The sequence below is a fragment of the Amborella trichopoda genome, chromosome 5, assembly GCF_054954075.1.
Source record: "Amborella trichopoda isolate Santa Cruz 75 chromosome 5, AtrichopodaSantaCruz75HAP2 v2.0, whole genome shotgun sequence".
In the NCBI taxonomy this organism is placed as follows: Eukaryota; Viridiplantae; Streptophyta; class Magnoliopsida; order Amborellales; family Amborellaceae; genus Amborella; species Amborella trichopoda.
Window position 1 is genome coordinate 33,471,195 of NC_142340.1, and position 16,041 is coordinate 33,487,235.

Sequence of the window (16,041 nt, forward strand, 5' to 3'; positions counted from 1 at the left end):
AAGTTTTCAATATTCATCCAAATTTCAAGTCGCATGATCGTGGCTTATAAGCACGATCCATGGCTCAAAGTTGGTATCAAATCGATCGCCATGCCAAGCCCTACAAGAAAAAAAATTATCTTTCAATAAAATGGGCACCAGAACAACCTCGGATCACTCATGAAAGATCACGTAAGTTCTTGAGCAGCAGCAAGAACTGATTTGAAATTCCATGTATTGTTAACCAGGGGTAAAATAGTCATTTTACACCCATTTTTTGAATTTTTTTATTCAAAATAATTGTAATTATCATCAATTGAGATAGTGTTTAAGCATCCACCCATGTTTGAGCCCAATTCTATAAATACACGCTAAACCTATTTGTAAAGGGTTGACAAGCTCTTCCCTGAGGTCCTTTCAATTATATTTGACCTACTGCTGCTAGAATAACAGCAATACAAGAGAAAAATGATGTCGATTTTAAATTGGTTCATGATTGTCAATAGAAATATCTTAGTGTAGCAATCTTGAAGATGGGGTCCCTTTGTATTCAAGTTTGTTAAGTACAAGAAGGCATTCCTTGTGCATATATTCGTGCTAGTCAAAGAGACTAATCTTTGGGATGAACCAGTTGCACTGTAAATTGTTGGTGTTGCAGCCATGTATGAAGACTAAACCAATTTGTATTTAACTTATTTTTCTTGTGCATATATTTTGGGGGGAACCTTGGAGTGTAGTGATAATTGTTTTTGTAGATTTGATATACATATGCTATGGGAAGTTTTCCAAGGCACATCCATGCCATTTCCTTACATAACAAGAGCACTGACTGTACAACACTGATCTCCAACTGTAATTTGTCATAATTCATATATCTCATGACAGAATAACAGCAGTTCCAAGAGGAAAATCCAGCTGATTTTTATTTCTTTAAAATGGTATCTTTCGATTAATAACCAGAGCGCTACTCATTAACATCCAGAAGGCTATCAATGCTTTCTCATTACATTCATTTCATTTCTTTAAAATGGCTCATTCCTTTCATTTCTTTAAAATGGCTCATAGGAATGTGAAGTATGCACATGCTCATTGTAATAGAAAAGAGAAAATGAAAAAGAAAAAGATGCAATTACAACTCATTCCATTCATTTCATTCATTAAAAAATGAACCATAAAAGTCAAAAAACACATTCCATGCTTTGAATAACATTGTAGCTTATATGTGAGTCTGTTCACAAGCATATGTGTAAATATGAGCACAAGGTGCATTTTCTCCGACAGGGCCCTGGAATGGCTCCTTGTAAATAAATGAGAGCAGTAGATGACTGCTGAATAATCAAACAGCATATGAGCACAACAACAGTGAACATTGCTGCATAATCAGCAACATAAGACCAATTTTGATCAAACTCTAAAATAAATGAGATAAAAATTGAAGAAACACACACACTAGTAGAAACACACACATATACAAGAATAGTTAACAACTGAGTAAACCTATAAGACATTGAAACATAGAAAAACCATTCAATGGAACCAAGAATAGTTAACAATGCAGTAAACCTATATGACATTGAAACATAGAAAAACCATTCAATGGAACCAGCCAAAGACAAAACACGCCAAGAACAAATCTGAATTTTGAACCGTTGGGGTGTTAAACGGGATTACATCAAATCTGAATTTTCAACTGTTGGGGTGTTAAATGGGATTACATTAGTATTTAGTTCAAAATTACAATTGTTAGAGGCCCCTTGGAAAAGGGCCACATAAACAAAAAAAATGGTGCTTGAGGCAACAATCTATACAAAAAACACCCTTTGACAAAGGGCCACATGTACAAAAAATGGTGCTTGAGGTAGCACTCTTTACAAAAAATGGTGCTAATGAGAGCACATTGTACAGAAAAGTAAAACAAAAAACAAAAAATATGGACCAAAGTACAAAAATATTGATTGAGTTCCACTAAAATCCCTCAGATCTTCTTGATTAGTTTTAACAATGCAACTTCTCAAATATTCTTCAAACATGGGGAAACAAAAAATATTGATTAAGTTCCACTAAAATCCCTCAAATCTTCTTGATTAGTTTTAACAATGCAACTTCTCAAATATTCTTCAAACATGGGGAACATGTGTGCCACTTGATTTTGTTGTAAATAAAACATTAGTTAATTGGGGGGGAGGGGGGGAGAGATTAGTTAATTGAGAGAGAGAACAATTACAAATTCATTAATAATTGAAAATGACGAATATAAGAAAGGGATCAGTTTAAGAACCTTTTGTTTTGTATTCTTCGGTATTCAGTGTACCCTTAGAGTTGGGCAATTCCTCTTATCATGACTGCTACCTTTGCACATGATACATTTTCTATCATTAGTTTGTCTCCAAAAAGGATTTCAACCGATGCTTAGGAGGCTTCCCTTTCGTCTTCACAGGTAGGGGGTCGAACACTCTCTGATTTTCTATTAAATTCCCTTCTTCACTTAAATTGACATTTAATTGCAAAAGTAGATCTTTTGGGCTGCCTTGTTGATGTGTTTGATCGATATTTTACTTGACAATTGCCAATCTCTTGAAGCCCTCATCAAGAACACAGATTGCTTCTTGAAATGTTTCTTTATACATAGCTTTATTCTCTGCAAAGTTAATCGCTTTTCTACACAATACTGCACAGTCAAGGATTCATGCAAATCAATTTGCATTGTATAGTCATGTTCATCTATTACGCACCCTTCGTTGGCATTTTTTGTCCATCACTTCAAGATGTAACAAGGTGGTATTTTAAAAATGTTTTTCATTATGAGAATAACTAAAATGTGTCTACAAAGTAATCCAACAAACTCAAACAATTGGCAACTACAAGTTGCTTTGATTTCAAGTACAGTTAATGTAACAATGAATACCCTATTTTCTTCATCATATTTTGAGACTTTAAATACAATGCTTTCCCCATCATTCTCAAATTCTATTGTAACATATTCAATACTGCGATTCAATTCCTCTTGGAATCTGTCAAACACTACTTTGGTATGAATGCACGCTGCTTCTTTCTCCATTGGAAAATAAGTCTTCAAAACCCGATGTTTGTGAACTGATTCAAAGTTTGCATCTCTCTCCTTTCTATACCGACTATCTAATGAAAGTGCATAATTCTTAACAAATTCTTTTAAAGTTCTTTTTGCATTTACATAGCCATCAAATCATACTCTCACTCCGTTGAGTTGTAGACATCTCTGCAAAAAAGGTGTTGCATATGAATGCCGGGACGTATTGCTCACGAATGTCATATATTCTGCTTAGCCATTCATTCTCTCCTAAATTGTAGCAATCGATGATTGTTTGACAATGTGATTCAAACTCATGTATTGTCTCAGAATTATAGATGCATTCGTGAAAATCATTACTAAAATTTTTTCCATGTTCCACATACACATGAGACAACTTCTCTGGTACTTTCTTTAAAATGTGCCATAAGCAAAGGCGATGAGGAGTATTTGGAAACACTCGTCTGATGGCTGCTCTCATCGCAAGATCTTGATAAGTGCTTATTGAAGTTGGATGATCGCCAGACATTGCTTGAAGCTATGTCTTAAATAGCCAACCAGATGACTCTTCACTTTCATCAACTAATACAACACAACCAAATAACACAGATTGATTATGGTGGTTTACCCTGTAAATGGCGCAAAATGCATTCGATACTTATTTGTCAAATAGGTTGTGTCAAACACAACAACATCCCCAAAAAATTGATAGTTCATCCTTGATTGGGCATCAGCCCAAAAGATTCTAATCAAATGCCCATTCTCTTGAATCACATAGAAAAATGCAGGATTTTCAGATTGCATATTTCTAAAGTATTCAAGTACAAGTTGAACATCTCCTTTTTCAAGTCTCTTTTGCCGACTTTTGGCAATGTGATTTCGAAAATGACAATTAGTGAATGCAAGATTCTCACTTCAACCCGCTTCTTGGCTAAGCATAAACATTATAAGATGTGGACGTAGTCTTGCATTGTTGTATGTGTCTATAAGATGTTGTGTTGTGTTGGTCATCTTCTTATGTGATCGCAGATATTGAACTTGTCCAGGCTTTGCTAGCAAATAGTTGTGATCTTTTACAAACTTCCGAATGACCCATTTTCCAATGTCATTTTTATTCATCGTCATCATTGCCATCACCCTTCATGGTCTTTTTATTTTATTTTCATTGTCCATATATTTCTTACATTGGAATCCTTGTTTTGAACAAACAAATCTTCTAGCATTAGCAGTTCCATCATGTGTATAATAAAGTGCGCTGACACGCATACTGAAACCTACCTGTCTAGCATATTCATTATAGAACTCCTTCGCAGATTCCTCATTCAAACTTCATGCTTCCAAATGGTTCAAACTTCAAATTTTCATTAGATTCAATTACAACTTTTACCATAGAATTTGCTATCATTCTAGCATCACCATTGACACAATAAGAAGTTGTTGTCAAATCTTCAATTGTACACTCATCCTCACCTACAATAGGAGTAATGTCCAAAGAATCTATCCCACCATAACTCACAACATCATTGATGAGGGCTTGACTTTGATATTTGTCAATATCCATCCATAACAATATGTATGCAATAATAACCTATACAACAAACATCATTGGAGGCAAGAAAAAAACCATTCAATTTTCATTCGGGCATATAAAAGATGTATATGCTGGTTTTAACCCATGAGTTCAACATACAACATAATAGCACAATTGAAATAAAATACCTCTTATGGAATGCGAATTTAAAAGCAAAACAAAAACTATAGCCCACAATCATTTCATCGCAATATGAAGACCAATATGCCACAGCCACACTTTGCATATGCAAAGACTTATTTACCCACATAAAAGTACGAATCCAACGCCAAAAAAATCGCCAGATGCACTCTAATAATGTTGGGAGTCATGATTTTGTATTATCCATTTTGAAAAAATATTTTTATTGATTTTTTATTATCCATTGAAAAGTGATTTCTGCAAATCACCCATTTCAATGGTTTTTTATTATCCTTTTTCATTAAAAGGCTAACAAAACCATTGTTAGAATGCAAGTTGTTATTTTCAATGGTGTTTTCAACTTGTGTTTTTTTATTGTCCTTTTTCATTGTTAGAGTGCAACCTGCGATTTTTCATTAAAAACCATTGAAAATTGATTTATGCAAATCACAGTTTTCCAGAAAACGGTTACATTGAAAAAACATCAATGGTGGGTTAATGAAAATTAAAAAATCAAAAAACCCCATTAAAAAAATAGATAACAAAAAAAAACCTGGGAGCAGCAGAGATACAAAAAGTGAGCAATTGAGCAAAAGAGAGAGCTGAGAGAGGGGGATCCCAAAAGATTGGAAGATTATTGCGAAATCAAGCCCAAAAGACCATTTAAAACAAAAAAATTTACAGTAATATTAAGAAATTCAAATATATATATATATATATATATATATATATATATATATATATATATATATATATATATATATATATATATATATATATAGAGAGAGAGAGAGAGAGAGAGAGAGAGAGAGAGAGAGAGAGAGAGAAAACCAATAACATTTAAAATCCAAAAATACCCAGAAATAGAGAGGAGAGAGAAAACCACCAATTGTAATTTTGTAACAAAGCTAAATGAAGAGATGAGACAGATGAACCAGTAATAGCCTTATCTAGAAATGTGAGAGCTATAGTTAAATATATATCGTTAGAGAGGGAGAGAAAAAGCAAACCACAGATTTCAACAAGAAAAATTTCTGATGGAGATACATCAAGAGAGAGAGAGAGAGAAACCAGAAATCGAAATATGTAAACCTGTAACAGGGATAGATTGAGAGAGAGTAAGAGTCATACTGGTGACTTAGTAATCCCTAAATTTTGCTTGCGGGAACTATACTATTCTTCTCAGTGGAGCTCAAACCCAAAGGTAAAGGGTTGAACTTCAAGCTGATCTTATCCTTCTCAAGCCCTACTCCTAACTCTGGATCTTCAACCTCCTCTTTACAATCGCCATACTGCAGGAGCGAAGCCCAAACATTGAAGCCAATATGAGTTCGAGCCCTCCTCTCTTAGAGAAAACCCCCCAATTTTCCGCTCGTTCTGGCTGTAAAAGTGCTCAAAATAAAGTGGGAACGAGGGAGATCGAGAGATTTGGTGTTTTTAATGTTCCCAATTTCGATTCAAATTTGAAACGGATTTTTTAAATGGATATTTAGGTATAAACCCAGCCATCAGATTTGATTTCATCTAATGGATAATATTGTGCCAACACACCGTTGCATTATACTATAATACAACGGTGCCATGAAATCACTCCCCATTTTATATATATATATATATATATAAAAAGGATCTAATGCAATGATTGTATCATATTATAATGCAACGACACTTCTAAAAAACCATGTTTGTAGTATTTGTATGACCCAAAATTTTGCACACTCTTTTTTCATCTCAATAATCAATCCAAAAAAAAAAAAAAAGTTCAATTTGAACCCTTAGATATGGTCAAAATGAGTCCCCTCCAAAAATGAATCTAAACCATTCATTTGGTGAATTTCAAGATCTTGGCTGTTACAAGCTCAAAATCATTTTCTTTATTTTTTAACATTGTTCATCTAACGATAATAAAACTGTCGAAAAATATTGGAAATGAAAAAATCCTTCTAAGGCTTAGTTCTAAGCATCTCACTAAAATGAGCTGCCTATGTTAATTGGGCTAAAACAATACTTTTTAGGTTGTGTTTTCAATTTTTTACCTTTTTGTAATTGTTCTATAAACATAAGAAAATATTGAAAATGGACGGTGTAGATAATATGTTGTAAAATGCACTATTTGCAAGACTTAAAATCTTTTTATTTTTCATTGTCATACATCTCGATGTCGAGATGATCAATCAAAGGGTTTTTTAACATTAAAACTACTTTTTCCAATGGATTTTTGAGGTGCATCCGTAGTTCTATATTATAAGGTTGCATCCTTATATAAACTTTCCTATATGTATATTACAATTTTATAGTTATATAATAAAAGAATATTCAAACATTTGCTCTTTTGGAAATCCCAATCCAGCTAATTTTAGTTGGCTCATTAAAGACCATAATGATAATCTTATTGTCTCTTATTTGGGTCATTTCTAGGTTGCAGGGGCACAAGGTCATTGAGGGAGACTCAATTAACATTGCGTGGAGCAAATGGGAGGCCAGAATACCAGGGAGGTTGGTTTCAACTTTTGATGAGATTAGAATCTCCTATCTAATCTCTCCGCTTGCTATTGTTCTAGAGACGTCAATCTGAGGCTGATTTGTTGGCAAAAGTAGGGGGGGTAATAGACCCAGACTTGACTCGAGACCCGACGGGTAAACTCGACTTGGGTATGAGCCCAAAATTTGGACCTGGCGGGTCGAGTATGGGTTCAAATCTTAGACTTGAGTACTTTTTGGGCCGAGGTCAAGATCCATGTAGACTCGACTTGGACTCGACCTAAATTATATTAATTTATTATATATTTATAGATATAATAATTAAATAATGCATACACATATATTTAACATCTTCATGGAATATATTTAAATATATAAACATTATGAATTTTGGACCAAGTCCAGTTCGGGTTCGGTCTGGTATGGGTATGGGTCTAGATCCCAATTGTTGCGCGTGGAAGCTTTAAACCTGATAGGCAAATAAAGTATGCGAAAGAAGAACCGAAAAAAACAAGCAACAAACAAGAAAATAAAGCGGGAAATAAATAACAAAAAAGAAAATATCAGGATTTACGTGGTTCGTCACAGATATGACTACATCCACGGGCAAAGACGATCAATGTTTTTCACTAAATCAAAGGAAAAAAATTATAAGGAACTTACTTGAGAGAACAAGATACACAGAACTCAATCTCCCACTAATCCTTCTTCTCTCTACAATTTTCTCTCTTTAGAAAACCCCTAAAAGTTTTGCTCTATTTTTATTATATTTTCTCTCTCTAAAATAACCCATTATATAAAGAAAATAAGGCCCCACACTTTTCCTAACTTTATCAAAAGGTAACTTTATCCCTATCCACATGGACTCAATGCCCCATTTTAATCTAAATAGGACTTATCCATAAAATAAAATCCTACAAAATAGGAATAATCTAAAAAATAGCAAACCTAAATTTAAAGAAACTAATCTCTTAATATTTGCGATTCATAACAATAATTATCAACAAAGTTCCATCTTGGCATGAATTTCAAAAGACATTCTCATCGACCATCTTATCCACATACGCCCCAATGGGCGCTTACTTTGACAACACATTAGTCAAGTCCAAGCATACCTTGAATTTTTGTAATTGAACTGGCTTTATCAACATATCTACAACATTATTCTTCATGTCAATCTTCAGTGACAAGATATCACCTTCAACTATTATCTCATGGATAAAATGGTACCTGACATTAATATGCTTCATCATTGCATGATATACATTGTTGTTCACCAAATATATTGCACTTTGACTATCACAATAAATAATATTCACATTATGTTGTAAGCTCAAATCACTTGGAAGCCCTCTAAACCAATTGACTTCTTTCACTGCCTCGATAAATACCATGTATTCTGCTTCAATCGTAGACAAGGAAACCACGGTTTGTAGCATTGACCTCCAACTGATGGAAGTTCCTGCAAGTGTAAACACATAACTCGTAGTAGATCTCCTACAGTCCAAATCACTTGCAAAGTCAAAATCAGTATAACCAACAACCTTGTTACCAAACTCGTTATCTATATCAAGGATGTACCCCTTAGGTAATGCAGAATCCATTTTACTGCATGCCAATGCTCATTTCCTATATTAGCCATACACTTGCAAACAACACTAATGACATGAGAAATATCTAGACGAGTGCAAACCATCTCATACATGAGAGTTCCAACTATACTCGTATAGGGAACATGTGACATGTATTCCTTTTCAGCATATAAACTTGGAGATAATGCTGCCGACAATCAGAAATGTGCAACAAGAGGAGTATCCACAGGCTTTGGATTTTCCATCCCGAATCTAGCGATGACTTTCTTAGTATACTCCTTCTGAGATAGCCACAATTTACCCAACTTTCAATCTCTACATATCTCCATGCCCAAACTGAGTCTTCAATTTATTGATTTCTGAAGAATTCTTCCCAGCTATAAGCATATCATCCACATAAAACAACAAATAGATGAACGAACCATCAGTAAATCTATTAAAATAGACACAATTATTGTACTTACTTCTGATATACCTGTGTCCAATCATGACTGTATTAAAATGCTTGTACTACTGCCTAGGAGACTGCTTTTGGTCGTACAATAACTTCTTTAGTGTGCTGACATGCCTTCCTAGCCTTCAACGACCAACCCTTCTGGCTAAGTCATATAAATCTATTCTTTTTACTCTCCATGAATGAATGCAGTCTTTACATCAAGCTGCTTTAATTCCAAATTAAATAATGCAACCATTGCTAGTAATATCCGAATAAAAGTATGTTACACAACTGGAGAGACAATCTCATTATAATCAATACATTATTTTTGTGCATAGCCTTTTACAACCAACATGCCTTAAACCGATCAACACCAGTCTCAGGTGACCCTTCGTTCTTTTTATATACTCATTTTACATCCACTAACTATCTTGCATTTAGGCAACTTCACGAGATCCCAAGTATGATTCTTTTGAATATATTCCATTTTTCATTCATGGCATCACTCCACCTGCTACTGTTACTATCTTGCGTAACTTTTTTAAAAGTGGATGACTCTTAGCTTGAGACAGCTAATGCATAAACCACCATGTCTTAAAACCATATTGCACCCCTAGCTTTTTATTTTTCCCTTTTCAAGATGAAACTCTTCCTCATATGGAGTAGGCTCAAAGACCTCTTCATGGTTAACATCTTCCTCCACTCTTTCACAGGGAATTTCTGACACATATTTTGGAGTATTTTCTAGAGGTGTCAACTCCACCTCAACTGCATCATTGCTGTTGAGATTTTATTTTTCTACACTCTTCTGAATATGCTTTAATATGACAGACTCATCAAACTTAACATCACAACTGATAATAAACTTAGGTGACTTAAGATTTGGGCACCACGTTCTATAGCCCTTAACCTCATTCGCATAACCAGGGAAAATACACTTATTTGATCTGTGACTCAACTTATCATCTTTCACATGAACATAAGTGGAACAACAAAAATACTTAAATGAGAATAAGCAAAATGTTTATTGGACCATACTTCTTGTGGTGTTTTGAAGTCGATTGATGTAGATGGTAACCTGTTACCCAAAAGTCTTTTGACAAAGCAATGTTACTCAACATGTTGTGGGCCTTCTCTAGAAGTGTCATGTTCATGTGCTAAACAACCCCATTCTATTGCGCCGTTTCCGGAGTGGTGAAGTGATGAACTATTCTTTCGCTCTTTCAAAAATTCACAGACTCGTTGAAGTGTACTCTCCATCATTATCAGTCCTCAAGCGCTTGACCTTCTTTTTAATCTGTCTTTCGACTATAGCTTTCCAATGCTTGAATGTGTTAAATATACCTACATTTTTCTTTAATGTGTAAATCTACACATTCTTTGATAAATCATCTACGAAGGAAACAACGTATAAAGATCCACCTTTCGAGACAACCGATGTAGGGCCCCATACATGTGAATAAATATAGTCAGGAATGTCTTTTGTGGTATGCTCTGACATGCGAAACTGCACCCTCTATATCACCAGATCTTGATTTTTCATATATAAAAGTAACCATTGTATCTCCCTCGTTAAGGATTTATCCATAATGACCATGAATGGTTGCTCCGTGGGTCGTTAAATAGTACTTAGCTAATCTTATTACTAAAGAGTCAACATGAACAATTATAATTTGACTAGATTACGCTGCTTATCATAGACATAGTGCTCATAGAATTTCAACTTGCACTTCCTCATGCCATTAATAAATTCGCGTTTGCTAAGTTCCGCCAAAGCTCTCTTACCTATGTGGCCCAAACGTATATGCCACAATTGAGTCAAGTTAGAATCGCTATCATCAGATATAGAAACTGTTGCCTTATTTGTGATAATATTATCAAACAGCATATATAAATTTGGTATAGTCTTCTTGCTTTTCCTCACAACCAAAACACCTTTAAACTTAAGAACTACACATTCTCCAACAAATTTACAGCCATTGGAGTCTAAGGCACCCAAAGAGATAAGATTCTTTTTCAAATTAAGAATATGTCTAACATCAGTCAAGTTTCTCTCAACTCCATCATACATCTTGATAGTAATTATCCCAACACCAATAGTCTTTCAAGTTGCCTCACTCCCCATTAAAACATGTCCATTATCACCAATCCTAATGAGGGTACATATGATAGGAACATCCTGAATTAAGAACCCATGAGTCTTTAAAGCTGTCACAATTTGTCGAGATTGACAACACATTCTCTGTTCCACTTACCGAGCTTCCATCAACTATATTGGCTGCTTCAAAGGTTCGTCCTCATTTCTCTTTGAGTTTCCAACAATCTTTCTTAATATGCCCATTTTTTCTTGTAGTAATTGCCATGAATATTACTTTTTCCTGATCTAGATATGGATATGAATCTGCTCTGACCTTTCTGTCTTGTTTCACTTCTCTCATCAGATCTCCCTCTAGCCACTAAACCATATGCACTTAGGTAAGCATTACCATGTCTCTTCCTCAAATCATTAGAGACAAGAGTCAAAGTCACATCCTCCATCTCTATGGTATCTTTTTCATAAAGCAATGTTGTGACTGGATGCTCATACGAATGAGGGAGTGAGAATAATAAAATTGTAGTCTTATTATCGTCATCCATTTTAACACCAATATTCAATAATTAACAAATAATTTTATTAAAATAATTTAGGTGTTCATAGATATCTGTACCTTCATTCATCTGCAGGGTGTACAATTTTTGCTTAAAAAATAATCGATTTGTGAAGGACTGCATCATATACAAACTTTCATGCTTCGAGGCTCAAGCTCCCATCCTAATCTAAGTAGGACTTATCCATAAAATAAAATCCTACAAAATAATAATTATCTAAAAACTAAAAAAATAAATTGAAAGAAACTAATCCCTTAATATTTGGGATTCAGGACTATAAATATCAACACTAATACCACATAGTACATCCAAGTCCCACAACATATTTTTGGGTCCAGGTCTAGATCCAAATCCAATCGGACCCCGGACCCTCAACCGAACCCGACACAATGCCACCCCCTTGCTAAAGATGGTGTCCACCAGTCATAACCTGACCCCAACCTGACCTTTTGTCACCCCCACGTGAAAGGTGGTGTCCACCTATCATAACCACCTTTTCTTGAGCTCTTGTATTTATTTATTTTTTGTTGTACCCCTGTAATAATCCTAAAATTTCATAAAATAAAAAATAAAAAAAATAAAAAAATAAAAAAAATAAAAAAAAAAAAGGAAGAAGAAAAGAAACTTTTAAATAAGTGATGGTTCGTATGAGCATGATGGTCCTTAGGGACCATCACTACTTTCAAAAGCTTTTATCGAGTTTAAGCTTTTGCTCGTGCCACGTCCTTTAGTGGACGTGGGCTTTAAGCATTTAAGATGTAATATAATTGTTACACCTCATGTGTGAGGTATAACTTAATAAAAGAATATAATAAGGTGTTGTAAGAATTTAAATAGAAGAAGTGAGGACTCCCACAGTAGAAAATTTTGACATCTCTCTCTCTCTAGTCGAAACGCAGTAAGCTCTTAGTCTCTCTAGCCGAATTTTTATCGGAAGCACCCTCTCAAATATTTTAGATAAGTGACTTTATTATCTTGAAAAGTAATCTGTTCTTTTTAAAAATGAAATGGAATAATTACTTTTGCTTATTATCATGAATTTTAGGCTCGATAAATTTTATGCGCAAGCGACCTCATTAATTTGAAAAATAATCTTTTTAATAAAAATTGTGATATTTTATCTATGTTAGAAATTTTAAATGCTGTAAATTTTTAAAAATAAATTTATTTATTTTTCTTGTCTATTGTTAGAAAATTTTAGATAATATAAAATTATTAGAAATAAATGTGATATTTTTGCTGTTAGTAAAATTGTGATATTTCTTTCTACTGTTTTTGAATATTTAGACACTGTAAATTTCATGTGCAAATGACTCCCTTATTATTTGAAAACTGATATTTTTATAATTGATTATAGCATTGTCTGTGAAATATTTATTTACGAATTGACATCTCATAAATTGTGATGATTCCGTATTCTTAGAGTTTTTCTATACATATTAGATTGAAAATTAAGCTAGAATGTCTTTACGAACTGCTACCTTTCTGAATTTGAGACCAAAATATTTGACTGGGTATTTTTGAAATGTTATTGCAAGTGACTGTTATTAATGGTTTCAGTGAAATTCATATTAATAATTTCAGTGATATGTTGCGTACATGATATTACTGCTTTCGAATGTTTAAAGATTTAGAAATACTTTAAGTATGCAAGTGGACTCATTCGGTTCGCCGGTGAGGTACAAGTGGACTTATCCGGTACGTCGATAGGGATTAAGTGGACTCATCCGGTACACCGGTGAGGTATAAGTGGACCTGCAGGGATTAAGTTGACGTATCTGGGATGCCGATAGGGATTAAGTGGACCCATCAGCACGCTGATGGGGTATATAGGTGACCTACTTAGGACGCCAATAAGGTAATTTGTGAAATCCTTTGAATTATGCACTACCGTTAAAATGTTATATGTATTTCAATTATTCGGATTATACTTAATTATGCATTTTTTAAAGTGAAACTGTTAATGCATTTATGTTAATAGATCTCCTTTTTGAAAATATTGATATCTTTCAATCATGATTATTTTTAGGATTATGATGATCATTTATTGAGTAGCCAAACTCATCAAACTATGATAAACATTTTTTCAGGATAATTGCGGTTTCATTTTGAGTGCTCGTCAGGATCAACACTGGAAGATATTGTAGTTGTGCTTAAATTTTCTTTTGTTACCTTGTAAGAATTTGCCACTGTAAATTTGTCCTATCAAGAGATATATATATGTTTTGACTGTCACATCCTAGGAATATCAGTATTGTAAATTCTTGGGGTGTGACAATTATGGTATCAGAGCAATAGGTTTAAGATTCTTAGGAAATTTAAAAGAATGTAGTTAAAATCATATTTATTGTGTGTACAGACCGGGACGAAGTCAAGATCTAGAATAGCTGAAGCTAATATGAAAGGAATTCACAAAGCTTTGAAAAATATGGTTGCTCTAATGCAACATCAGATGGAAAACAGCAATCCACCCAGGCAGTCAGTTACGGGAAATGGTGAGAGTAATATCGAAATAATTTAAGAAATTGAACCCACCTTCTTTTAAGGGTGTTGTAAACCCACTGGAAGCTGAGGGATGGATTATGCAATTAGAAAAATATTCGAGGTAATGAAATGTTCTGATGAAAGGAAGGTGGCCTTGGCAGTTTTTATGTTAGAAAGTGAAGCACAACATTGGAGGCGAATGACAAAAGGAGTATTGGTCAAAGAAAATAAACCCTTGACTTGGGAAGTATTTATAGAGGCATTTAATGAAAAGTATTTTCCAGATTTTATTCGAGATAAAAAAGAAATAGAATTTTTGGAATTAATCTAAGGAAACCGGACAATAGCACAGTACGAGGCCAAGTTCACTTAATTGGCCAGGTTTGTACCACATATGATTAACAATGAGGCAAGAAAGGTGAAAAACTTTGAAAGGGGTCTCAGACCAGCTATTAGAAGCCAAATATCAGTCTTAAAATTGAGAACTTATGCTGAAATAGTGGATTGAGCCCAAATTGTCCAAAAAGATTGCGAAGATTACCAAAAGATGAAAAATCAGAAAAGTCATGTTAGACCCACACCATCTAATCGACAACAGTTTGAAAGGGCTAACAAGAAGTCTAGGCCCTTGCCACTTCAAAGGCCAATAGAACTATGTAAAAAATGTGGGAAAAACCATGGATCGAGTCTTTGTTATTGGACTACCGGAGCCTGTTTTAAATGTGAAAAATTGGGGCACCAGATTAGAGAATGTCCTATCTTACAGATGCAACAACTTCCAAAGCAGGGAGAGATAGCTCAAAAGCCTCAGATGAAAGAAGAGTATTTGCGATCACCCAGCAAGACGCTCAGGCCTCGAAATCAATGATCCAAGGTACTCTTATTATCTTCCAAAAAGTAGCTCATGTTTTGATTGATCCTGAATCTACTCATTCATTTGTGTCACCACACTTTGTATGCCTCTTAAAGGTAGAACCAGAACAATTAGCATACATTCTAGAGGTAACCACACCGATGGGAAATTCAAGTAACACCAATATAGTGTACAAATCCTATGTAATAAAGATAGAAGAAAAGGAACTGTTGGTTGATTTAATACTCCTAAAAACTCAAGATTTTGATGTAATCTTAAGCGTGGATTAGCTTTCTGCATACCATGCAAGTATTGATTGTTACAAAAAAATGGTTACCTTTAGTATTCCGAATCAACCAGTATTTTACTTCAATGGTATCAAAAAAGACTCCCCATCATATTTAATCTCCTGCATTCGAGCTAATCATCTCCTTCGAAAAGGGTGTCAAGTCTTTCTTGCCAATATCAAAGAAGATAGGAAGGAAGAGATAAATTTAGATACCACTCCGATTATCTGAGAATTTCTGGACGTTTTCCCTGAACAATTGCCACGATTACCGCTTGACCGGGAAATTGAATTCTCTATTGAATTATTGCCAGGGGTAGCCCCAATTTTTAAGGCACCTTACAGAATGGTACCTGCAAAACTTAAAGAACTTAAATAACAATTGGAAGAATTATTAGATAAAGGTTTTATCAAGCCTAGTGTGTCACCTTGGGGTGCTCCAATACTGTTTGTTAAAAAGAAAGATGAGACTATGAGATTGTTTATCGATTATAGATAGTTGAACCAAGTGACAGTGAAAAATA

At 34.3% G+C, this 16,041-nt stretch overlaps 1 long non-coding RNA gene across 2 annotated transcripts; it reads right to left on the minus strand.

Moving 5' to 3' along the window:
• Window positions 1-1,103: 1,103 nt before the first annotated feature.
• LOC110007116 (uncharacterized) lies at window positions 1,104-6,005 on the minus strand. Of its 2 annotated transcripts, none has more exons than XR_002280659.2 (2): window positions 5,868-6,005; window positions 1,104-1,351 (listed from the first exon to the last, which is right to left on the minus strand). It is a non-coding gene; the product is annotated as an uncharacterized LOC110007116 (long non-coding RNA). The 2 variants fall into 2 exon arrangements; XR_016055371.1 differs by lacking the exon at window positions 1,104-1,351 and adding an exon at window positions 1,654-4,613.
• Between the last annotated feature and the right edge of the window lie 10,036 nt (window positions 6,006-16,041).